This window comes from Seriola lalandi, unplaced genomic scaffold (assembly GCF_002814215.2).
Source record: "Seriola lalandi dorsalis isolate HSWRI2012SDOR001 ecotype SW California unplaced genomic scaffold, Sedor1 jcf7180002054883, whole genome shotgun sequence".
In the NCBI taxonomy this organism is placed as follows: domain Eukaryota; kingdom Metazoa; phylum Chordata; class Actinopteri; order Carangiformes; family Carangidae; genus Seriola; species Seriola lalandi.
The window spans coordinates 5,822,672-5,849,635 of record NW_019525658.1 but is presented as its reverse complement, the minus strand read 5'-3'; the positions used below and the strand labels follow the sequence as shown (position 1 = coordinate 5,849,635).

General features: G+C 40.6%; 1 long non-coding RNA gene across 2 annotated transcripts; it reads left to right on the top strand.

Annotated features, from left to right (window-relative positions):
• The first annotated feature begins 1,924 nt into the window (after positions 1–1,924).
• LOC147817148 (uncharacterized) lies at positions 1,925–10,083 on the top strand. 2 transcript variants are annotated; one of them, XR_015436616.1, is made up of 4 exons: positions 1,925–4,951; positions 5,220–5,331; positions 5,708–5,804; positions 7,454–10,083. It is a non-coding gene; the product is annotated as an uncharacterized LOC147817148 (long non-coding RNA). The 2 variants fall into 2 exon arrangements; XR_015436615.1 differs by having other exon boundaries at positions 5,220–5,804.
• The last annotated feature ends 16,881 nt before the right edge of the window (positions 10,084–26,964 follow it).

Genomic DNA, 26,964 nt, shown 5'->3' with positions numbered 1-26,964 from the left:
TGGGCCTGTGTCGCCCTCTCAACACCGGATGACAACTGGCAGCCAAGCTCCTGAAACCCAGGAGAGGCGCTGAAAAATGTCTCTGATTACAACCCATTATTAATTGTGAGACCAACAAGCAGAGACTGGAGCGATCATTTTTCTGAGCAACAAACCCAGCTTTGGCTTTCTGTTATCTCTCTAATCCTATCTCATCCCTTTCCTGTCCACATCAGCTCAGTGTTGTAGCTCTGAGCTTGACCCAAAATGGCAGAGAGCATAGAATAAGGGAGAAAGGGGGGATAAGTGGGGAATGAATAAAGGGCTGGGGACAGATTTAAGGGTCTGACTGGTGGTGACCATGAGGGGGTTCCCCATGGATCAGTCTTAGGCCCAGGTGCAGAGTTTTAATGAAGATGGTGGAGTTAGAGAGAGAGGAATAAACTTTGAATACCCTGTCCCCATGTGGAGTCTCACTCAACACTGTGGCCCTCTTTGACCCTGATTAGTTTCCTTTTCCAGGTTTAGCAGCAGGATGCTGACCCCCAGAACCCCCCTCCACTACCTGAGCACTAAGAGATAGCCCTGTTTCCCTGGGGACAGATATTGCAGTTGCGCCTGTTGTCTGGACTGAAGCCAGCTTGGATTTTTCACAACAGCGAAGGTGCCCATCTGGCAGAGCAGACAGGAAGCTTTGTTCGCTGTCCTGACTCATCCATCTTGTCCTTTGTAATACACTGCGTTCTTCATGGTATGTTGCATATTGTTTCTTTCATGTTTTGTGTGCAATTTTCAATAGAACACGGTTTTGTATTTTTACAAAACGCTTCATGGATGACGGCCATCACAGATGCAACTTTGTTTATGCCTCTCATGCATTATATATATCAAATAATATTTTCCTCAATGACTGAGTGAACCCTGCCCTTTCTCCAAATACAAAATACTAAACAATCATATAATATGATGCTGCTCCATGTAATCTTTTAAAATTTAATAGACAGCAATGTTTATGTGCTTGCAGTTTGCACATGTTGCTTCTGTCTCCTTTGTGCAGGTGGAAAGTAACTAAGTACATTTACTCAAGTACTATTTAAGTACAATTCTGAGGTACTTACATTTTACTTGAGTATTTCCCCTCAGGTTGATCTGGTGTCCCTGTATATACAGTAAAACTGCATATAAACTAGTTCACAGTAGCTCCACCTCTAGCAGCTACAACAGTAACATGCTGCTGACACACCAATGCTTCAGTATTATCTAATGGTGTCATATGTGTATAACAATATATCAGTCGGAGGGACCAAACCAGTGCTTTTACTCTGAAACTTTAACTCCATTTTTCTTTTTATGTGCTTTAAGTAGGATTTTTACTTGCAATTGAGTATTGAGCAGTGTTTATTCCATCATGTTATCAACTTGTGACTGACAGTTCAACAGCTCACTATGTTTATCATTGTGTTGGCTGATTCTGTTGTTATGTTTGTGGCATTCTTGCGTCGCCTCAGCTGTTACATTCAGCGCTCCAGGCGTATGTCACCTATGCCACGAGACCGGCCATGCCCTTTGTATTTTTATGTATCTATCTGATATAACCTAATAATGAATTTACATGTGCAGAACTCTGGAGTGTGTGAGCAGGGTGTGAGACATTCCTGATAAAAGGCTGAGTTGACTTCAGGGCATTAGCACTGTTTGTTCTAGATCGCTGCTTGTTTGTTTTGGGGCCAAATGTGTGTTAGTGAGCTCGGGCAACGGCTGGCTGCATGTCCTACTAATTATGCTGGAACTGGCAATGTGTAGATCCTCAGCGCATCCGCCTCCTTCAGATCTAGGGAGATAAGTTTGTGTGTGTGTGTGTGTGTGTGGGGGGTGGGGGGTGGGTGGTGGTGAAAGGGTGTTTTTCAGGCTGAGAATGTGGCTGTGGTTGTGCACACACCTTGTCTGCGGTTTTTCTCCATCTCTCTTTTTCGTACTCTCTTCCCTGTTTGTACCGCCTGCCTGCGCTATCTGTCCTCATATCTTCATTGGCTTCCTAACACCTGTTGATAAAAGACATCCTCACCTGTCAGCAACAGCCACCCAGCTACTCAAGGGCCCGATCCTTAGAAGAGCCGAAAGCACTCTATGAATGTGTCTCTCCCTCTGTTTGTAATTATTTCTTGTCTCTTCATTACACATCTGCACTCTTATTATTCTGGTTATAAATTGTCTCTACTCTCTTCACAAATTAACATGCACAACTTTCATTAATAAGTTTGTGGCAGAGAGATCTATCTTACTATTACATTGTGCTGTGGAAATACACTCTGCTATATTTACACCTAAACTTCTGTTTTCTTGTCATGGAGGAAACGACTCAGCCTGTGAAAACAGCTGTGTAAATCTTCTGTGGCTCCAGAGGAACTTTGCCAAGTTTGAGAAAATAACCCTAATGATGTCATAGGGGTTATCTCAGCTTGGGATTGGCAACTACACATTTTTAACATAAAACCTCCAATATAAACAGGGGGTCTGTGGCCTGTACCACAAAGCAAGATTAGGAGGTTATCCAGATATCTTTGGGCTTAACTCAGGTTTTGTTCCATCACAAAGCTGGCTCACTTTTAACCAGGATAGATCACCATGGTAAGCTGTGCCACACGGAGCAGGTGAACTTCAGAGGGTCAAATGTAATATGCTAGTCAGACCTTATCGGGCATTAGCCACTTTTCTCCTCCTCTCTCCTCTCCTCTCTGGTTTGGCAGTATGAAACAGTCTGACATCACTTGTAACTTTTCTATGTGCATTGCATATTTGTAACAGTTTGTTCATCACCAGACAGAAAAGCAAAAAAAAAGAAAAAAGAAAAGCCAATTCCTGCACTTTTTACCAGTGGCCTTACTTTAATATTTGGAGACTTTTAGTGTTTCTATAGATTCTTTTACGTTAACTCAGTGTCAGACATTGAATTAAAGGAGCTTTGTTTTGATATTGCTACATAGCCAACGTTGGCATTAACAGCTGTTTACTTACCCGTCTCAAAAAACTTAATTCCTTTACTCACCAAGAACTGTCTTCAGCCGTGGAGAGCAACACCAATGTTAACTCTTGTCTCTATGAGTATGGATTAAAAGTCAGGATCTCTCATCTTCAGTTGAATCAGTTTTGAAAGTTCTTTTTTTTTGAGAGCTGTAAACTAAACCATTTTCAATAAAAAATATGACATTCACATTATTTATGTAGAATTTTTTTTGTGGGTGAACTGGGGGTTTCACACTGGGCAAACCAAAAACACACTTGCACTTGAAGCTTGTCAGAGCAACACAAACTGAAGTCAGCCCACATGTTTTTTTTGGTATTACTTGAAATGTACCTTGTCAAAGTGAACTAACTTTAGTGTTGTAAACAAACCTGCATCTGTTTCCATGTAAATTTCCACATTCTAGCAATGTCTCAACACGTTATCTCTCCAGAAAACAAACAGCTTTATCACATCCTCTCCCCTAATCACCCGGACTACTGTACCTTGGCTACCTGTCTGTATCTGATTCTGTGCTATGGGTGTTGTTAAATGATGGCAAAGATGCAACAACAACCACATGAAACTTGGTATCTCAGAACTGTTGCATTTTTCTCTTGAGTTTCCCAGCTTGAGTTGGGTGTTTTCTAATCAATCTCTTGTGAGTCCCTCAACTTTCAATTGATTGCAATGAAACAGCCATTCAGTTTGAGTATCAGGCCTCACAGACTGGCCAAGAGGGACTATTCAGGATGGAGAAGATGTTTTTACTCTCAACGAGTAATATTTTACTTCCCTCCCTCTCTGTTCCTCTACTTCTCTCTTTCCTTGTCTTTATGTGGTGTCACGTTCTCCTGCTGTGCTTCTTTACTCTTTAAAAGAGATGCAGGGGAGCTTTAAAAGGGAAAAAAGACCTGAGACGTCATCAGATCCAAGATTGCCTTTTGTTAAGTAGAGTGGTGTTAGTGCTGTATGTGCATGCGTAATGTGTGTGTGTTCCAGACGACAGTGTGTTAAAGACGTTCATGTCACTAAGGTGAATGGAGGTGGCAGGGTGCTAACAGCTGTAGACAGGTTCCAAGGCAGTGAGGTTACAATTGGTGTTAATAGATGCCTGCCTAAAGAGCAGATCACAATACACATGAAAACACACCCTCGGTCGGTGCTCATTCAGCTTCTTCTCCGCCTGTGTTCAGCTGTGTTTCAAGGTGTGTTTATGTCTCAACCACAAATTATTTGAACTTGTTTTCTAGCCAGCATGAATTTGCACAGCAGGCAGTTACTTGCAGTATGTGTAGTTGTACGTGGAGTGTTTGTCTTCAGTATTCAGATGATGCAGGGATCTTTGGGGGAGAAAAAGGAGGGAAATCAGGATGAGTTTCAGGTTGGAGCAGCTGAAGATTGATTTTCAATTTGTCCTTCTGTTTCAGTTTATTTTACAATTTCAACCTTCATATCAATTAAAACTATAGATTGTACAATTACCAAGGCCAGTTAACATATATGGTTTATAAACACAAATACATAATAATATGTGCATATAAACAAATTTTAACCATTGAGGCTCCAACTTCTCCTTTAGCATGCTAACTCTTAGTTAGGTCTGGATAAATTAATATTTTGAATAAGAACAAAAAAAAACGTTCTTGCAATGCAAATAAATAATAAAGTGTAAACTAAATAATAAAATAAGGTGTTTTTGTTCAAACAATTATGATCAAATGCACCAAGTCTGTGAATAACTGAGCTCTAATGTCAAAGAAAATTTAGTAGGAGTAGCAGCCCAGTGTAGTATCAGTCTAACCCTGCTGCATTATGTATGACTGTTTCCTGATTCGCTGCTCTCCTGTAGCTCTGGTCAGGCACAGTCAGGCGAACCTACAGCACAGGCCTGTGCAGCTGACACCCAGCAGCCTCTGGGAGCTGACAAATGGAAAAGGCCTGAAGATGAATGAAGCACAATTACCCGAGGTAACAAATGTTCCTAATGATTTATGCCCGGCTCAGGTTGCTTTATTTTTGCCTGGGTACAATTCTCCAGGAGGACAGTGGTAGTGGTGGAGGTGGTGCGAACCCTGGGGCTGCTCTGAGCTGATGCTCAGACAGTGAACTGCAGACATTGACTAATGAGCTATGTGAGACCACCGCCATTGATATTTACCTCATTTCTCCTCACCCAACCACTGTCTCAACAACGTCAAGGCTAACCATCATCCTTCTTTCTTTTTTCCTTGCTTAGGTATGGCTAACCACCACCACTCTCTGGCCTCTCCTAAAGGCCCACCCATCGGTGCCCCAGGGCAGAGGAGAGAGAGAGGGAGAAGGTGAAAGGGAGATGGAGAGGGGAGAAGGTCAGACGAAAAGCTTCAGGCATTGCGAAGAAACACACACTTCTCTGTGTTTTCACTTGTCTGCTTGATGAACTATCATACGCACTACACGGCTGAGGGAAAAAAAGACATGTTTTTTTATACTATATTCTGAGGTGTGAGGAACATGGATTTCAGCCATAAAACATCCTAGAATATGGCTCTGCTGACTTCTTTTATCACCAGAGATGTGTGTTAACCTGAGACCATTAGCGCTGTTTGTTTTAGGTAGTACTCCTTTCCTACCCTTAATGTGTATGTTACATTTTAGTATTACTGAGTTGAACATTCATTACTGGAATTGCCAATAATTATGATAATAATTAAATAAATGCTGTCCTCTTTTTGAAATCATCAGAATTTTGTGCGATAGAAGGATTGACGCTGAAGTCAATAAGGATTCACTTCAGCTCTCCGTAAGAGTGAACAAGCAGTTTGTTGACAATGAGGAAAAGGTAACTCTACTCCACTTGACGCCCTGAGGTCATGTGGAAGTTCTCACCTCACATTTTACATATGAGCTATTACCGCTTTGATATCTTGGCTTTGTGCATATGAGATTTGAAACACTGGTTTTGTGCAGAGTTGAAAACCTGCTCTCTGGTTACAAACCTCTGGCCCAGGTGGTCCCTCTCAGACTCCAGACACTAACCCAACCACCATCATGAAAAATAAGAGCCACAATCCATATTTACAGTGGAACAGTCAACCACTCCTTTTCTCCCACTCTCCCCCTCACTGGATAACAAATGGCCAGAGTGATACATTCATCAAGATCAGATTAATTGCGAAATAAAGCGCAGTCTTTCTAAATAAGCTTCACACACTCAGGGAAGCTCTTCACAGGAGGTACTAATTTGTCAGTTCAATGAAATTAATCACCTAATTGAAAAATGGTTCCACTAAGACTCAAGTGTCAACAGAGGCGTGGCAAAATTATATAACTGATTATTCAGTTGAAACCATTAACCCAAGCAGCTGTTATGATGAATCATGCAGGGAACCTAAACAAGCCCATCTCAGTGGACCGCTGTTAATGAATATTACCCAATTTCATCCTTGTATGATTTATGTATTGTTTGATAATCAGAGGTACTGCCTCTGAAATGTTGAATATACTATATTTAAAGATGGATCAGGTTTCTCAGTGGATTGCTCAGTGTGTTCATTTTCAGGGTAAGGTGCTACATGTGGCATTTTGACACAAACAAATCATTAACACATTCATTTCAGCCATAAGTACTGTGAGCAAACTCAGCCATTGCTGGGAACATTCAGAAGATCTGCACTTAATCTTACTGTACAGTGATGTGACCCCTTCAGTGATTGTTAAATTTTGTTTTACAGTTATTTAACATAACGCATAAACAAGAGAACAATACAATACAATCTGATACGATACGATACGATACGATACGATACGATACGATACGATACGATACGATACGATATGACACGATGATATATGGTGGCACAGCGGTGCAGTGGTTAGCACTCTCACCTCACGACAAGAAGGTTCTGGGTTTCTGTGGAGTTTGCATGTTCTTCCTGTGCCTGGGTGGGTTTCTGCCAGATACTCCGGCTTCCTCCCACAATCAAAGACATTAGCGACTCCAAGGTGCCTGTAGGTGTGAATGTGAGTGTGATTGGTTGTTTGTCTCTATATGTTAGCCCAGTGATAGACTGGTGACCTGTCCAGGGTGTACCCCATCCTCGCTCCAGCCCCCCTGCAACCCTGAAAGGATAAGCAGTATGACTAATGAATGAATAATGAATGATATAATATGGTATAATGTACTGTATATCAGTGTCAATATATAACCTACCAATCCATCCAGCACGTTTAAGGGCCCAGTGACTTACATGAACCTGGAGCATTTCTCTTTGATATACAGTAAATCATTACATACACACACACCTACACCCACAGATGCACACATAGTCATGAGTCTACAAAAAGCAATCCCGTATGTTCACATGCATGTATAGACACATGCAAAATATTTCCAAAATAATAAACATATGCTTCCTATAGAAATACACTGCACTTACACTCATACAGTATTCCTCCTCAGTGTGTCACAGTGGTATGTTTCCTTCACAGGGCCTGCGTGGAACTGAATTGTTGGGGGACTGATGGGAGGACATGGAAATGTGGGTCGAGCTGCACCGGGTCTTTCATCTGAAGGTTCTGTTCATCCTCACTCCGCCTGCTATTCGTCCAGGGAGATGCCTGTCACAAATTCCTGCCTTACATGTCAGAGACACCCGTTCCCCCATGCAGCCCTGGACTGGTCTTACAGACACAATCCAATGGTACACTCACTTTGTAGTAGCCACATTTGACATCTGGACCGCAGAGACAAAGGTGAAACACAGGAGCACACTGATACTGTGGTGTGGTGAATGTTGGTCTTAAAGCAGGTTTGGAAACTGACTTTTTCTGCTGTCATAAAACATATCAGATGACACAACAATCAAGGTAGCAGCTATAAAACAATACAGACATTAACTCATCTTTCCTTTTGTTGCTGCACAGTTTTTAATTGTTTTTTCATTGTTTCCAACAACTCCTCTTCCTCCTTTTGCCTGGTCTTCCCTCACTCATGTCATCTCTCTGCCTCCCGATTTCCCCTCTCCTTCCTCTTATTTAATGAGGATCAGAGTGAAAGTTAGATGTGTCCTCTTCAACCACATCAAGCGCTTCAAGCTTGTGCTACTGCTGTGTCCGATGTCTGCAGGCACCGCTTTGTGTTTGCCTTCAAAAATACCAGGCTTCAGCCTGAAAAGTAGCCATTGTTTTGCTGCATAGATAAATATTGACCATGCAAAGCCCATAAAGGTTTGTGCTTTGACTTTGCAGTACACTTCATGCTGAACTACCTGTCCTCCCCTGCAGATGCAAGCTGTGTAATGATTTTATGTGGTAGACATCAGGTAATCTGATGGTACAGCGTTTCATATTTTGGTGATGTTGTTTTTTTAAAAGCTATATGTGGGTGTGTTTTGAGGGCTGGGAATAATACCAATGCTTCTCTCATTCCAGTTTTTTGTACAACACCAGGAACACTCCTCGCCGAAAAACATCTCTCGCCCTGAGGGAAACAAACTCAGTTCCTGTGCAAATAAATAACAGCACATGCAGTCAAGACAAAACAGCAATTATCCAGGAGAGAGAGACAGAGAGAGAGAGAGAGAGAGAGAGAGAGAGAGAGTGCTAATGTAGTTCATGCACCAATATTTTCATGTTCACCACTGTTTCTGTCTTTACATGTCTTTACTGCCTGTTTTTGTGATAAATGTGTGTGGATTTGTGCTGTAAACTTCTCCATGCAGTTTGCCGTGTTTGCATAAATACTGTTTAACACTTTGATGATCAGAAGATCTTCATGGACTGATCCCTTGGCAAGAGAAAGACAACAGGAGTTCATTTTGACTTGTGTTGACACTAAAGTCTGAGCTGAAAACCATGTCTGTGCGGTTGTTTCAGGCTCTGGCCTACTAAGTAGTCCAGGCTACAAATGCAGGCATGTTTCCCTACAAATATGAGTCTGTGAATAAACTAAGCCTTAAGCCCGGCTGACAGCACAATTTGATTTTCTAAGATGCCTTGCAATGAAAACCTCTCCACCCTGTTTTAAGTAATAAGAGATTACAGGTAATCTCCTGGTAATGGCAGGTGGCATTCCACCACAGCAAGCACTTCTGAGGCACTGGGAGATGTTGTTTTTGACCTAAAAGCCGCACTAATCCTGTCTCAACATATTAATTGGTTCATTGATGAGCGCAGAAAGGAACTTTACTAACTCAACAAGGTCTGGGTGAAAAGGTTTGTGTTGTTCTATGTCATCTGTGTCTTTGCATGTGAAGGTATGTGTGGGCATGTGCATCTGTTTGCAGAGATATGTATGTACCTGAAAGCATGTGGACACGCACACTATGTAATGCCTCTGCAGCCAGGCTCATGGGTACTGTAGTTTCAGTGCTAAATTGACATTCCAGTGATGATCTAGGAGACTGCTGTGTTGAGGTGTTGAAGTGTGTTTGGCTTATTTTTTTTCAGTGCTTAAAGTTGGATATAGCAAACTGCACATGTAAGCCACAAGTCACAAATCGCTCTTTACATTCTAATGAATACTAAATGTACGTAAGATTTGATCAGCACCCTCATTTTTTGCAAGACAAATAACAATATGAAAGTTCAACTGTTGAAAGTTGGCAGGCAAATAAAATATAGTCAGGTATAACAGAGGCTGTTCACTTGGACAGCAATGAGCATAGACCCTAAGGTTTTTGTTGAAGCATGAGACTTGAATAGCAGCTGAAGCAACTGAACCATAAAAGTTTGCAAAGTCAGATAAAAATGAACAAACTGAAACTGAACTACTAAACTGACAGTAATGTAAATAACACTGACACAGGAAACAGAATATTAATTTGACTTTTATATAATTTTCATTTTAGTTGATTTTGGTGTCACATTAAAATCTACAGTCATAAAACATCCGTGCATGAGGCTATAAACAGGTGTGGACCGCTTGTGAATTTTGTTAGTACCTAAAAACTTTTTTTTTAAATAGCAATACAAAAAAATTGTGAATGTTCTCATAAACCAATTTTAAGTGTCATGTAACATTGCATTCCTGACATTGTCCAACTCAGGATGGATTTGAAGTTTTTTTTTTTGTTTGTTTTTAAAGGATCCAAATCAATAAAGCAGAACCAGAGATTTCATCATTTTCCTTCCACGCATTCATCTTCCTTTTTAAAACCTGGCACCTACATTACCCATAATGCAACTCGAGTGACATCACTTGAGGCAATCTATCAGAATTTTATACATATGCAGCAGTACTTCCCAACATTGGCAAACATACTTTAAGAAAATATCTGTTTAAAGGTGTGACTCTTTGTCAAGTGAACTTTCAAATGTGAATTCAAGGCTGAAAGTAGCCCCGTATCTCGTGACTCCGCCTTGTTTTCACCAGGATGCAGTAAACACAAATTAACACTAGCATGAGATAAGGTCTCATTTGTTTAGGGCTAACATGACAAAGTATCACAGTTTAGTTCACAATGACAATGTAAAAAAATTATTGCTCTTTAAACCACATGATATTAAGCACAGCGAGTCTCCTGTCAGCAGCCGTTCCTGTGAAACAACCAATTACCTGTTTTCTGACCCTGCTGTGTAATTTCCAGTTCCTGCAACAGGTGGGTGACATGTTTTTAAAGTCCAATGTAGTGATTTGATTTAAATGGCATATTGCAGGAAGACTGTAATAATAACCTTTTTCTTCTGTGTTGGTTAGTCGGCTCATGATGATGGGGGAGGTATGGTAGTTTGCCAGTAAAAATGTGTGTGTGTGTGTGTGTGTGTGTGTGTGTGTGTGTGTGTGTGTGTGTATGAAGCCTGTTTTCCATCTCATTTCCTCTCTGCCATCTTCTAACTACCTTTCACTGCAAAGCCTAGTCTGCCTTCAGCGCTACCCTTAAAGGAAATAAATACAGTACAAGTACAGTAACAGCTAGATTAAACTTGCTGCACCCTCTGAGAAACATTCTCTTCCATGCGCGATAATGTTTTTCTGGAGGGAAAGCTGAGCCTTCCTTCTGCGTCCTCTGTGGTCTAGTGAGTGTTTGTGATGTGTGCTTTTATACTTGAGCTGTTGTGTAAGCTCTTGCCAGTCCAGGCAGATGTGAAGGATGGATTTGCTCGCACCACTGCCAAATCATAGTTGTCTTTTCAAGGTCCCTGACCCTGAGATAAATGGCCATGTGCAGCAAATGTAACTCCTTTGAATTTGATTACAGTGCAACGTTACTATTTGCACTCTGCAAATAAACCCGTATGACCAAATAAACCTGTAAGATTGAGTGCATACCAACCTGAGCGACTCAGAGACTACAAAAAATATGTACAATCACTGCTTGTTTGGAAAAGGGTTTTGGAGGGTCGTGATTTTTCAGATAATGAAAATAAATACGTTTTTTATTTGTTTCCAGTTAGAAATAAACTTGGTTTAAGATAGTCTTTGAAAATGTTTAAATATAGTCTTTTTTATTTATTTAAAAATATATGACTAAGTTTGACACCAAACTTACTTTTGAAAATGTGCATTTTTTGCAGTGATTTATTTTAGCATACCCACTCTGTTAGCATAGTCCTACTCAAATAATCCCAGTTGAAAGACCCCTGTGTGCGGGCTCTTCACAGAAAGACGATGATAAAGTTCTCACATTAAAACATGGCGTCGTTGACCTGTTTATTCTGCATTAGCATTTGACAGGGGCCAGCCAAGAGCAGCAATGGAGGCAGTTTCCATTGCTATTCAGTAAATATTCAGTGGTCTTTGTGTGACTCACCTGAAAGGTCATAAAGCAGCATGTCCAATCATCGCTTAGCCCCGTGCTGATTGGCTGCCTGCCTGCCCTTCATTGTTGGGTGCTTACACCGAGCAGTTGGTTGTAGTGATTTGCTGTTTGGAGAAGATTTAGACCTGTCACTCATACACACACACACACACACACACACACACACACACACACACACACACACACACACACACACACACACGCACACAGTGGTTTTAAGGCAGGTGGGGGTGATAGGATTATAAAGAGGAGAAGTGAAAATTCCAGTTTGGGAGATCTGCTCAGGCTTAAGTTTCTCCATCGCACATGTCAGGGTGGAAAAACTCCCAGGAGGAGGTGGGGATCGAAGCGTCAATCCCACACTAGGCTCAGGGTAAACACAGAGGTATTCAATGACCCAAATAGTGCTCTCTGGCTTTCTTTTAGCCCTGCTTGTGTTCCTTGCTTTAGTCGTTCTGAATTGTAATGTTGCCACGCAACTATATATCCGGCGCTTGCAGCAAGAACATACCTGAGTATTTTTCATAACATAAATGCCAGTGGATCATATACTTTCACATCCACGGTTGACTGTGACTAAGGAATATAACCCAAACTTATTGTAAATCTCTCTGTAACAATGAGGCTGTATGGAGATCTTGTGCCTAATGTTAATCTCAGTTTGTAATAGAGGTGTACTATAGGATGATAATTTTGAAGGTGATAACAGTGATGAAAATAATAATGAATAAATACTTAATTTAAGAATATACAAAAATGAAAACATAAAAACTTTCAAGAAGCAATTTGAATCAAAAATAAATATTTAAACAAATGAAAGACATGCATCAATACATAAAACAGTTGAATGTCACCATGCATGCAATATAAAATGTGGATTGCACCTGAATGAACATTTTATTCACCAGATTAAAAGCAGGTGGCACATACAGTTAGCAAAAACATAGAGCACCACAACAGTGTCCCACAAAAAGGAAAGCTTCCAGTTGTGTTTGGAGAGCACTGCAGCAACAAGCGAACATGCATTACAAGGCAGCCGCTTTCGAGTGACTAAGCTGGATGTCATCGTCTGAGAGAGAGAGAAAGAGAGACTGCAGGGGCCTGTAACAACAGAGAGAACAGCACTCAACTCACCACCGACTGTCAGCCGCACAGTCATCTGAAATGGCTGCCTGTGTCAACACCTCCCTGAATCGCTGTTCCTACTTCAGTATGTGTGTGTCTGTGTGAAATGAGTGTCATCACCTGAGCGTGCAGCTCTAGCACCAAAGAGGGATCTGAAGAGCATAAATCAGTGTGTTTTGCGAAAGTGTATGTGTGCGTGCATTCATGTATGTCATCATCTGCAATTCTTTTATGCCTGTGTTTGTGTGTGTAGATTTATATATATATATATATATATATATATATATATATATATATATATATATATATATATAAAACAGATGGTTGTGAGAGTTGCATGAATGTGTTCTTAATTTACCATAAAGGACCTGCAGTAAGATATCTAAGTGTGTTTGTACATACGCTTGTCTGAATTTGTGTGTTACATGCTCATGTGCTAGTGCATTAACTATTAGCAGTGTAAAATATACTTCTACTACTACTAATACCATTAAATATAATGATCACGCTTTAATAATACTTACAATTATAATTGGTTTTAAGGCTGTGCTTGCTTGAGACCAGCATGAAATGCAATAGTTGAAATAGTTGAGAAAATAGGATTGTATTCACATATACCTCAGTAGATTCTCATGTGTTTATAGTGATGTAACACTTCAGTATATGGTTCATCATCTAGGTGCGCTTTTTGAACCCAAGAGTACGATCCAAGTATTTAACCTCATCTACAATTTATTTCTGACTATTTACATAAACATTTGGGAAAGTCGTTTGTTTTTGCTTATTAGTGAAACACATTGTTAGTGTTTTTCTAATATTCAGTGTAAGACATGAAAAATTAAGCCATTTTTTTCCATTGTTTGAGACAACTTAGCAGCTACTTGTTTCACTTCTGTGTCAAACAAGTCCGAACAAGTCAATCCATGAGTATATATGACTGTGTTATCTACATATATCAGGTTTTCTGCAACACAAATGGGAGATCAGTGACATACATGCTAAATAACAATGGCCCCAGTATGGAGCCTTGTGTTACTCCTACAGTAATGATTAATCCACAAACAGGAAAATATGCTTATTTTATTTAGAGCACTCTCATATCTGTCCATTGAATATGAAAATACAGCCAAGTGTCAGATGATTACATTAGCTTAGCATAAAAACTGGAGGTAAACAGCTACTCTGGCTCTTTTTTTTTAAGTAAAACAAAAAAAGAAAATCACCTCGTAGTACCTTTAAAATTGAATAACTCTAGGCAAGTTTGCAAATAAGTGTATTTCCCAAATTGTTGATCTATTCCTTCAGTGGGTTAAAAGGAGGGATTGCAATGAGTTGCCCTTCTTTTTTCCCATTCATTGCAGACATCAGTTTTTCACACTTGCTCTCTCTCTGTCTTTCTTTCTGCTTCATCATTTTAACCACAGGGTGCATCTCCTGGTTTCTGCCAAGGGAACATTGCTGTCATCAAGAAAGTAGAGGAGTCATCCTGCTGCTATTCCCACGCTTCAATCTGGCTCCAAAAGTCAGCACAAACACACTCAGGATAAAGACATGACAGTTAGACCCTTTTACATGCAAAAATGTTGACATCTATTTGCAATCTATTTGTAGCTTTCATAGCTTGAAACAACAGATCTATTATATTGTTGTTCTTGCAAGCATCAAGCCTCACAATACATGCATTAAAATATATCAGTAGGCCCAATATGTAAGAGTAGAGCACAATTTGTTAAAGCACAGAAAGAATAAAATACCACTGGCAATAAGATTTGACTGTTCTGACTTCTAGCAGTCCAGTGATTGTCAGGACAAGATGTCCAGAAGTGAAAATGACACCATGACACCAACTGGCACTTCTGTTGACCTCTTCACATGGAAGAAAAATATACAGAGAATTTAATGTACTCTACACCCCATTTAACACAACTGAAGCTTAAAAAAAATCAACCACCCATCAGAGTATTTGATTCAGCAGCTCGTGGCAGTGGAGGTGATGTTGAGATCAGTCTCTGGCATGCTGTGCCCCTCCAGGTCGGCCAGAGTTTAGCCAAGCAGCACGGGAGCAGAACAACCCAGAATGTTCTGGGACTACAGGAGTTTTCTCAGGTGCGTCTCAGGCATGGTTGATCTCTTTCTTCAGCCAATGGAGGGCCTGGCATTGCAAAGAGTGGTGTTGGTGTTAGTGGGAGCCCTGGCTCTGTGAGTGAGGTCATGCCATAGGGACTCCAGCGTTCTCCCTCAGCTCTGTCGGGCCCTGAGGCTCCCTCACATCTGTGTGTTGTCTGACCCAGCAGCAGGCAGCTGCTCCCTCTCATTATATCCCCTAATGGATGGATCCGTTTCCCTCTGACCTCATCCTCCCTCCTCAACAACATCCCTCCATCACTCCATCCTGATACCCCTTCGTCCAGGCACAGACCCCCTTTTCTTTCACATTCTGAAGTGTTGAGCAGGCACAACTCCAACCTTCAGTGAAAACAAAGGCAAAGCTTTAGATTACAGTCCATAAATTACCGTGTAATCATTTAGTATATATGATGTATCACTAAAATACTTATTGGGAACCTATATGTAAGTGTATGACAAGACACAACTTTGTGTTTAAGAATAGAATAGTAGAGACACTAAACTTTTAAAAATGTTTTAGTCTGTCTTTTAAAATGCTTCACTTAGTTAAACCTTTTTTCATGACAATTATTGTGAAAGGACATAGGGCCTATAGGCTTTGGTTCTAGGTCCCTCCCTATATGCAAGTGTGCCGCCCCGTAATTCAATGTACTTCCTCCCCTCTACCTGTATATACACCCAGTAATGGTATTTGCATGCTGTAATATAAAGCGCTCCCCTGTGTAAATGGAATGTGGTTTTCAGGATCATCCACACAAAGTAACCAGGTCACACTTTATTTTAAGAGCACATACAGAGACTTGTTTTGCTTTGCAATAAAAGCAAAAGGCACAAAAATTGTGCAAACCCGCTTTTAAAAACATGAAATTCTTGCTGACAACATGATGACAATCTTCACTGATTCATTCATTTTTATCCTTTTTCTCTTCTGCTGTTTTCATGCTGTTGATCCATCTGATTTTTCAGTTGTTGTTTCTCATCTTTGAAAGACTTATCACCTTCACATCTCTATTTATCTGTAATCTCTCCACAGCTCAATCAATTACCTCCACGATGCGTGGCTGTGAATATTTTCACCTATAGTGGCTGGTTGTGTGTGTGAATGTGTGTTTCGCATTTATCTGTCCTGTCCAGTCTATTGAAAGAAGGGAAGAAAAGGCTGGAGGAGAAAAAGAGGGCAATATATTCTCGCAGAGCTCGCCACCTGTGTTTGCTGCTGAGTAAACAGGAGCTGTTGTTACCAAAGGAAGACAGCCTGCGGTTTGCTCTTTGGAATTGAATTTCAACTTCTCTCGGATCTTTTGATTTCACTGCAGTAGGCAAAGCGAGCTATCAACACGCCCTCCCACCGAGGCTTCTCTCCAGGCGTGATGGATAGAATCAATAATGCCTCGGTCTACCCAAGATATTTGTCTTTATCATTAGTGCGGGCTGCTCTGTTTGAAGTGCTGTCTGAGAGGCAGCCTCAGACTATTTATAGGCTGGGAGGCTTTTTCACCATGCTCATCTCCTCTCATCTCATCATGTCTCCTCTCAACTCATCTCAAACTTGCTGAGCTGCAGACTGAGGAATTACTCTTTTATCACACAACTTCTGTGTTTATTACCGAGCGGCTCCGATTAATCACTCCCAATGGTTAGCCGCAGCTCTCAGACCTGTCAATCAACAACCGTGGCTGGTCGGGCATGCCTGGTGATCAGAAACCTGAGGTGCAGACGGAGAGAGAGGGAATGCAGGAAAAAGATGAAGCAACAAGTAAAGGATTGAGAGATGGAGAGAAAGAGAATTGGATTCAGTGATAATCTCTTCTGCAGATGGAAGAAAGCAAAAAAGGGAGAAAATGGGAGGTATTATGGGCCTTGTGATGATCCATGGGAGATCTTGAATGCATTTCAGTGATGCAATCCCTGGGATACCTGTTTGTGTGTGTGTATGTGTGTGTGTGTGTGTGTGTGTGTGTGTGTGTGTGTATGTGTGTGTGTGTGTGTGTGAGGACTGGTGAGGGTGTGGGATAGACACAGAGAAAAAAAGGCCAAAATAAAAGCACAGCAGCAAAACATTTGGTTGCTTGGCAACATGACTTCAAGCAACGATAGTACTGAGTTATGAAGAATGGTGGTACATGACTCAACTTCTCAGATCCAGTTTCAGGATGGTGTGGGGTGGAGCGGCAGGGGGTGGTTCTTTGGGGGTGGGGGGTGGACAAAGACAGAGAAATGTCTCCACCTGTCCAGATTTGTCAGGGCCAGAGAACAATGACACTTGTTGCCACAGACTTCGTCTCTAGGGGCCCAACTCAGGCATATCATCAGGGGCCCTTAGACTGGGCAAAGGTTTAGAGGTCTCTTGTTGGTTTAGTGGTTTGTCCAAGTCATTCACACAGCATTTAATCTAAAGATGAGCTCATTGTCTTATCACATGTCGGTTTTATAGGCTGGGAGTCTTAAGACACAAAAGTTAGAAGTGTCACCAAATAAATGTGTTTTAAGTATCTATCTTAAGTAAAAGTACCGGTTCTGCAGAAAAAACCCTATAAACACATATATGACAGTATTAGATTGTTAGTACTCATGCATCAATGTTTAACTGTTGCAACTGATATCTCACTGTCTTAGTTTTTCTTTATTTTCTCCCACTACCAAGCTACTTCTCAACTTGTGTGGGTATATGTGTGTGTGTGTGTGTGTGTGTGTGTGTGTGTGTGTGTGTGAGTGTTTGGCCCACAGAGCTACGTCTGTCAGTCAGGTGATTCCAATCAATTTGTCAAACCTGCCAGCTCGCCAACAGACAGACAGTCAGCAGACAAGGCTGAAGTTAATCCTGATGGTTTTGACAGTTCATCGCCTCCAACCCTGTGCCACTGGGAGCATCGTCTTCCAGCTCCTATTAATCCCCATTCACTTCAAGTACACCTCGTTTGATATTAAAAGATTTAGTTTTACATCATAGTGGCTTGTTCATGTAACAAGAGTGATTTGTAGATGATACCTTGTTCTGAAACGATATTTAGAATCATTTACACATGCAGAATAAAAAAAACATATTCTACTAAAACTCTTCCGATAAATAGTCCACAAAACAGCACAGAGAGTGGGAGAGAAGCAAGCAGATAAAGGGCTGAAACCAGCTTACACTAGGAAGAATGCTAAAATGATGCAATGATGTCCCAAATATACTAATTGACAAATTATGTCATTTACAGTGGTTCCACAACATTTTTCACCTACGCCCTCAATTTCGCACACAGTCCAACCATATACTAGGATTTTACCTATTGTTTAAGAAAAATCTGGAAATTTTAATTTTGGAATAAAAGCCAGCATCTAATGAAACTCATATTATACTGATATACTATGTACAAATATTTAAAGAACAACGGTGATATTCAAATTTTTTCTTAGTGTCAACAAGTCCCATGAAAAGACTAATACCAACAATGTGTTTATCAGTACTTCCATAGCTATGTGTGGGTCACAGCCCGAAAGCCCATTGGTTCCTACTAACAAAAATATCATAAACAGGCCACAAATATGTACTTTTTATTTTTTGAATTCCAACAGCTGGGCTACTTCTGTAGTTTTTTGCAAATACTGCTCAAACAGGAAGAAACAATACATTTGTTGGGGACTATTTTCAGCTGCGAATGAACACTCACTTGGTGGACTAGTGAATATTTACAAAATCTGGCAGCGTGTATTATGTCAAGCTTTGACTACACAGACAAAACTTTTAAGATCAATTCATTGTTGCTTTTAGCATTCTAATGAGATTTGTTCTGAAATAATCAGCAGACATAGTTGTCCACTGGTTTCTCTCAGTTGCCATGTATTCCATCATATCAAATATTCCCCACACCAAGTCTGAGCTACAGCATCATATGCTGCACAGTGCTCACACTGCCAGCTGCTGGCTGCTGCTGTTGGAGCCTGAGGCCATCTGGTTTAAACCAGGTAGTCACACTTGCTGCAGGGAGGAGACGATCCCTGGGATGTACAGCTGAAAATCACTTCCTCTGATAACCGTGCAAATAAGAGGCTGAGCCCTCGAAACACAGTGTGTTCTACTGTGCTGATTACAGTGAACATGCATACCAGATGGGAGGAACACATGTTGTACTGTAGTGTGCAGTGAATGTGCTCGGTATTTTCTCTCATCCCCAGCAGTGGAATTTAGCTTGTAACCTGTTCTTTTTCCTTCCGCTAAGCCTCCAAATGACAGTGTCTCACAGCACGACACTGCGGAGAACTGATGGTTGCTGCCTGTTGGTATGTTGCTTAACCCTGCTAATGATAATAAGAATGAGGTGTGAAATCCACCTGTGTCTGTTCTGTCTTTCTCTGAGTGTTTACGTAAATGTGTACAATGTGGTGTACAGGTTTTAAAGTTCATACATACATATATTAATATTTTGTTTTATTCTGTTATCATTGTTGCATCAATTTATTCACATAGTGTCTATTTTCCAGCAAGAAACACAGATATTTTGTGAGAACTTTGAAGCTGCTGTGGTAAAAAAGATTCAACAATATAATTATCAATATGTTTTTTGACCCTATGAATGGAAGCATTATCATCCTGTTTCTCCACTCATTTTTCAGGTTTTTCTTTTAATTTGTCACCTGTCTCTAAATGAAAGGACAGATACCACTATCATACCTGTCTGTCAATATCAAGCCGGAGAAAGTTCACTTAAATTTGCATGAACATGAGTAACCCATGTAAAACCCCATCATGTCATTTTTGTATACAGATTAAACAAACAAGATACTGCATGTTAATGAGTGTGCTTTAGAGGTGCTGACAGGTGGATTTTTGTCACTGTCAGCTAGGGCAATGTTGGCTATATTGCTCTTTCCAGTCTTATGCTAAGATAATCTAACCAGCTGCTGGCTGGCATTTTTTTTTTTTAATTATTTGAGTAATTATTCTGACCATAAAATAAAGCCACATTGTGAAAAATACCCACCACAATTTCTCTGACCCCCAAGGTTATGGCTTCACATTTTGTCAATATATAAATATATTTCATTATAATGTCATAACAGCAAAAAGCAGCATATTTTCACATTGAGAAGCTGGAACCTCTGAATGTTTGATAATTAAATAGTAGAATGGTTAAAGCTGATAATCAGAATTGTTTTAATTAATTAATTTTCTGGCAGTCAATTAATTAATTGATGATATTGTTTCAGTAGTATTTAACTCTATAATGTGTAACTATTGTTACAAATGCATCATATCCATTACTCATTGTTATGTTGTTGGTATTATATTGTCTCAGTGTTGTGTTTGTGCATAATACATAGCAAACATTTCTTTTTTTCCCAGACCCCTCAGGTGTAGTATATCATTGGATAGATCAATAATATTTGTCTCATGGGTACACAATGTGAACATTAATGTTCTCTTATGATAAGCCTATTAAAAGTTTAAATTGGGGTGTAGGATATTAAACTCTATGCTTATTTTGAAGGTAGTTTCAATATCAAGAGTCAAGAAGAGGGTTCAAAGAAAATATTACTAATGATGTAATTGTTTTAGAAAGTGGTGAGCTCCACCCGTTCCAAAAATGTTCACACAAGCCCTAAAAAATATTTAGTCTGTATATGTTGTATATACTGTATATGTGTCTCTCTGTCTGTCTCTGTGAAATGTGAGAGTAAGAGTGGCAGCGTGCCTTACAGGAGAACGATTCATTACAAAAATGAGTTTTGAACAGTTCTTTCCTTCTTGGAGTTTGTGGGTGTCTGGTTGGTGTCACTGTTCTGCAGCAGACTCAACACTTGCTGTGCTGACAACATGAGGCCTTGTCTGATAAGACAAGCCTGCTGCTCGCCTGGGCGGCCCGGGGCTGCTCCCCTGGCACCTGCTGCATCTCTTACTCTGGGATAGTGTCAAAAGCATTTCAGAGATATTATCTGACCAACATTTCCTGCTATAAATGCAGACGTGGACTGTCATAGACCCACGTAAGCTGCACTGATAAGAGGTGTCAAACCAGTCATTAGCGTCTACTTACATCGTCTAAGGTCTGACTAAACCTCTGAACGTACGCCAACAGTTTACACACAGTTTATATGTTATACACATGACAGCAGTTGTTTCATATAGATGTACCTACATCTACATGTAATCTCATGATCATATGCACACATATGCCACATCAAGACACTACACCGTACAGTTCGATAGATGTGCATACGTGTTGTAAGTGCATGTCATATTTGGAGTTCCGGGGCAAACACCTACACACCAACACACCCAACCTAGAAATTACTGTCCATTAAGTAAGCTCAAAAGAGAAATAGCAATGATACATGTTCTCTACCACTGAGCTACACAGGACCACAGCAATACCACAAGATATTTACAAGATAACTGAATCCCACCAGAAACACTGTATTTCACCTATAGTTGGTATAGATCATTGGAAAATATGATGCTATTATTTTTTTTCATCATTGTCTCTCATTTTAGGAATAACTGTAGATTTAGTGAAAATGATTATGACTCAGCTTTCAAGGATATTTTAAATGACAAAGCAACACAAAACCATGTGCATTGTGAAGTTAGATGGACCAACAATGTTTATATACAATATTACTTTAATTTAGCTGGAACCCACTATGGCCCACTATTATCTCCATAGCATTGGACAGTCGTGTTTTCCAGTGCAGGATCGTGTTGTTCATGCACTGTGGCCACGCGCTATACAGGAGTGAGCGCCATTCAAAAAAACCTCAAATGTCCCCCGGTGGGACAGTGGTGGAAACACAATGAGCTTTCTTGATGTACAGTAAATTCCATGTTAGGCGTGTTGGTGTGTCGACATTTGCTACAGCGCACCAAATATGACATGCGCTCCACTTACAACATGCACCTATAGGTATAGATATCTATCAAACTGTAAGCTACAGCTGACCAAAGTATGCATATGCACACACACATGGATACACTTATAAGGTCTGGAATCTCAAATATGTACCTGATGATTTAAAGTCTGTCAATGTGACCATGAAACTGGGTCTTTCAAATTAAAGTAAAACATGAAATATTAAAAATATTATTATTACTACCAACTGAAGTTCAGAATTCAATCACTTTGGGATTTGCCACTACATAACAACAGCGATGACACGAGTGACTCACTGAGTCTCATCATTTGTTCTTATCTGTTTGAGAGAAGCTTCACATTTCAGAGTTTCCTTCTCAAGTTCTCACTATCTTTGCTTCATCTTGAAAGACGACCTGTCAAAAGCTTCGATTTCATCCATGACTGAGTTTGTCAGCTTGCAGTAAGAAGACAGATTAATCTACTGTTTATTTAGCTTGCCAGGACAATCTGTCTCTAGCTCAGCAGAGAGTGATATTGGATCCTCTCTGCCGTACATACCAGTAATGTCACACTGAAACTTACTTGTCAGGTGCCTTTGTGTCCTGTTTCATTTACTCAGAGTGACTAGAGTGACTAGGAGGAGAAGCTTCAACACCTTGTTTAGCAACATTACAAGAAGCCAAAGGGTCAAAGGTCAAAGGAACATGAGTCTGACTAATGGAACCAAAACTGATGAGAATATTCATGAAAAATAGAAAAGTATTGATAAAAAAAATTATATTTCCTGCCTCTATGTGGCTCCTTCCTTTGAATACTGAGTAACTTTAAAATTTGGTTCATTGAAAATGACTGATTATCTACTTCACAATAATGTCAAGATAATCCAGTTGATCACGATTTGATCATAAACCTCTAAAACTTTTATAAAATACTTAAGATCCCACTAAAATATCACGATTTATCACCAATATATTCTTTATTAACAACATATCTTTAAAGACATTTAAAGGGCCACTACATCAATTTTAGACATGAAGACACCTTAATAAAGTGGTGTGAATCTGTGAAAGAAAATTTGAGTTTAGCAGGCAGGGAGAGTCTAATGAAAGACACTATCATGGAAGTGCAGGACCAGTTAAAGTTAGGATATCTCAACCTCTGCTGCTTTGATTTATGTCTCTCACAAGTTCCTCAGCTTAATGGGGGTGCAGTAATAACACTGGAATATCACCGTAAACTATATTTGTGCCCATGGTCTCAAAATCAATGTTTTTCCAATTAGCCAAAATTAGTTGAATTGTTTGGCATGAATTCTTAACCAAAAGCTTAGTTTAAAATAACATTTTTGGTAATTTTGTGCCTTTATTATAGAAACAAGAGGCGCCACAGGTATGATACCAGCTGGTATGCAGTCAATTGTAGGCGCTCTAAACCCATAAGCCAGAAGAGCACCCCAGGACAGCACCTGTAAAAATACCTCCCAACGGGAGAGAGCTGCCAGCAGTAGCTGTAAATACACACATCATTTAAATCTGCTTGAATTTGAGCCAGCGTATGTGCACATCATAGCTTGGTTAACCAGGTTAGGTACATTCTCTGTTTATGAGAGCTGTGATTTAAGTTCACTCTGATGGTAAAAAGGTTACAGAGGCACAGAAACATTCTGCTCTGTCAGGCTTTTCTGCTCGGTCTCAAAGGGCTTTTGCGTACGATTTCGTGTCAACAAACAACATGGTGGCAAACAGCAAGTCTGAACACATGACCACAATGATTATTTCTTCCCTTTGTGGGAATTAACCCACTGTTGCTCACTTGAGGATGTGGTGGGTAACTGGTTTCTTCAGGCAAACAGGGAGACTCACTCGCAGGCTATCCAAGTAAACACTTTATCCAGAAGGAGACCAGAGAATGGTTGATACCTGGCCGACTCCATGCATGTAGATGCTGCCAGCAACATGTGACGAGCTTTTCTCTTAAATGAAAACTCCTGTTTTCAAGAACCAGGCCTCAGCTGCCAATGCTAACAAAGAACTACACCATGTTCCCTAACGTTAGCCAAGCACCAGCCCTCCTCACTCCACTGCACAGAGCCGTCAGAGAGCGGGAGGCTCAGGGTGCTGTCACTTTGAATGACTCCATGAATAGGCCCGGGCCTTTTAGAGCCCAATGTGTGGCTGTAAGCTGTTTTGACGTGGGCCTTAATTCCTCTCTTGCACTTGGCTGAAGGGTCTGGGTTCAGAGCCGTGCTCATGAGGAGGAACACTGCAGCGTTTGGCAGCTCGCAGCCTGCAGAGACAAGAGTGGTGCTTTTCTGCCTGGCTGAGAGGGAAGGACTGTGGCATGTGGCTCACACAGGGCTGGATGGATGTCAGTCACTGCTGCTCATCTCCCCCTCTGACCATCCGTCTGTCTGCCTGTCACACTGTCTGTCACTGTCTGGTTCCTGGCTGACTGCAGTGAGTAAAGACGGAAATAAATGTTACATTTAATTATCTGTCTCTTTAACTTTAGGATTACTGAAACTGTAATGCAACTGAAACACAGACCCACATTTCCCTCCTATTCCCACTTGTGTTGAATGCTCCAAAGCAGTGTGTATGACGCATGTAGAAAAGTACAGCTGAACAGAGGGATTCTATTATAGCCCTTCAGACATCTTTGGTTTTTTGCAACACTCATTTAATGGTGAACTCCTCTGAAAGCAGGAGCTTTCACTGGGCTGATCACAGCATTATCTTAGTAAGTCTTTGTAAGTCACATCATGTCTTTAACAGACATTATATCATTTAAAAAAATGTCCTCTATCTGTGAGTATAATTGTGCACTTTCTGAGGTGTTATCTTAATGGTGCAAAAATGACAAAATTTCAAAATAAATTTGAGAAATGACCGAGCCAAGCACTGGGTCCCTGGAAACTGAAAATGCATGCACTCACGCTACTATAATGAAGTTTGGATAAGCACATCCCCCAGACTGCTGTTGCTGAATATAAAGGTTAGAAAGTCATGAATAGCACAGCAGGTTGAGGCAGCAGATCGCCCCTGAGCTAAAGAGACTGAGTAATAATGAGAGGTGTAGCAGAGGATAAAACCTCACCTACATATAAATTTATAGTGCCCACATTTTTATAAGCGAAATACAGTTTAGTTTGACATAAATTTTTATGAGCTCAATTCATATTCAGAATGAACCTCACAATAATATCAAAGTTATACAAGATACGATGATGCTAGCGTCTTTCAAGGGGAAAAGGAGAATTTTCCATGTCAGTGCCATTGTATAAATTTAATGGTCTAAAACACTTGAACACTTATTCCATGCACTACATATTTATCAGCACTGGCTAGAGTTGGGAACTGCAAGTGTGTTTTAGTAACACATTTCTTAGAGGTCAAATCAACCACTGGCAGTTACAAACATGTCTTAAGACGCTACAAACCGTCAGAAATGCATCAGAAGAACAACTCAATGACTATCTTATTACAGTACAAGCAAACAAACATGAGGCTGAAGGGATTTACTGATAATGAAGAAGACATAAGAGGACAGGTACAAATGTCAAACCTGTCAAAGAGCAGCAGATTTTAAAGAGGCATTTACTGACTAATGCAGCAAAGCAAACTGGAAACCCACCTCATAATGTGATAATGTGAACAGGTTAGCAAACAGTTACCCATTTACACCTCTAACCAACACAGAGCAACATTAGCATTCATTTGGAGTTAAGTTTCTGGCCATCTGGCAAAAAGGTAAATCTTCACTCTCCTTTTAGCTGTTTTAGTTTCAGCCAACTCCTGAGGAATACTGGATCTTCAGGTGCTAAATGCTCTATGTTGCTGACCAGCTAGCTGCTAACATTAGCTGTGTCCCAACTCAGGGGCCTCATTTGACCGATTGCGTCACAGTGGAGCAACTAGGATGTTCCATTTCGAAGGCTCCTTCAAATGCAGCTAAATACATTCTTCTTTTCCAGGGCATTGAAGGATCCAATGGATGGATCCTGTATGGTCCAACCTATCCCAAGATTCATTGCGCGCCGGTAATGAAAGCAAACTACACTGACAGAAAGCCAGAGGATTACACTTTTAAATGTAAGTATTGGGTTTCAGCTCAGTTCAACAGCTAAGAGTACAACTGTTAAAACCATGGGCATTAAAACCTCAAGTTTTTGTGAAAAAAAGTTATGTGTTGTCAAGGTTGCTAGGCAACAGGAGCCGCGCTTTGTGATGCAATGGTAAGGGCGGGCACAGCTGGTGAAGCAAAGCGAAATTCCTCCGTAGACCAGACTATCTCCTTTCAGTTCAGTCTTCGCGGTCTACGACGGGCCACACCTCCACCTGTACTGCCTCCTTCAAAGGATGCAGGCCCTGAATTGGGACACAGCTATACTCTGTCTGTTGCGTAGTGCAGAAACAAAAAGCTGAAAGATGCTAAACCGCTCTGCAGAGCTGGGGAATCTTCATACAGTAAAATTAAATTTTACCATGCAATACACCAAAAACCACTGTCAAAATGTAAAGTCTCTGGAGTTATGTGCAAGTGTTGACATGTGCAGTGAGTCAAACTGTAAACTCTTGCGAATATACAAATAATCTTAATCTTAAATAAATAGGGGCATAAGGTGAACTCCTTAGCAGTGATAAAGCGGGAAGCTAAGGTAACACAAACACTGGTGAGCAGCGCCTGCAGATAAGGCTGGTTTGATCCACTGTGTGCACCAAAGACCAAAGGCCCCCGCGATGCTGCCTCTGTGTTGTCTTACAGATAAAAGTCAGACCACAAAAAAGGCGCTGCAGTCGGCTTCCACAGTGAGTTATTCTCTCTGTCAAACGTGTTTTCTGTTGACTTGCCTGTTTGTTTATTGGTGGCTTGTCCCTTTGGAATCTGTGGTCTGATCCTACGCTCACAGTAAACCCTGCAACCCTGGGAAAAGTGCTCAGGTTTCCTCTGTTTGACTCTTTGTCTGGATATCACAGGTAAAGATCAGGAGAGGAAACATGCTCTTGTTACAGATAGGTATGACAGGTAAGATGTGAGGTAATGTTGTGTATTTTTGCTTTATTCCCACTCTGAACTTCCCATTTAGAGACAGTGACTATAAACTGTTTGTGTTTGTAGTTTTCATGTATATGAGACAGCCGTCTTATGTTTA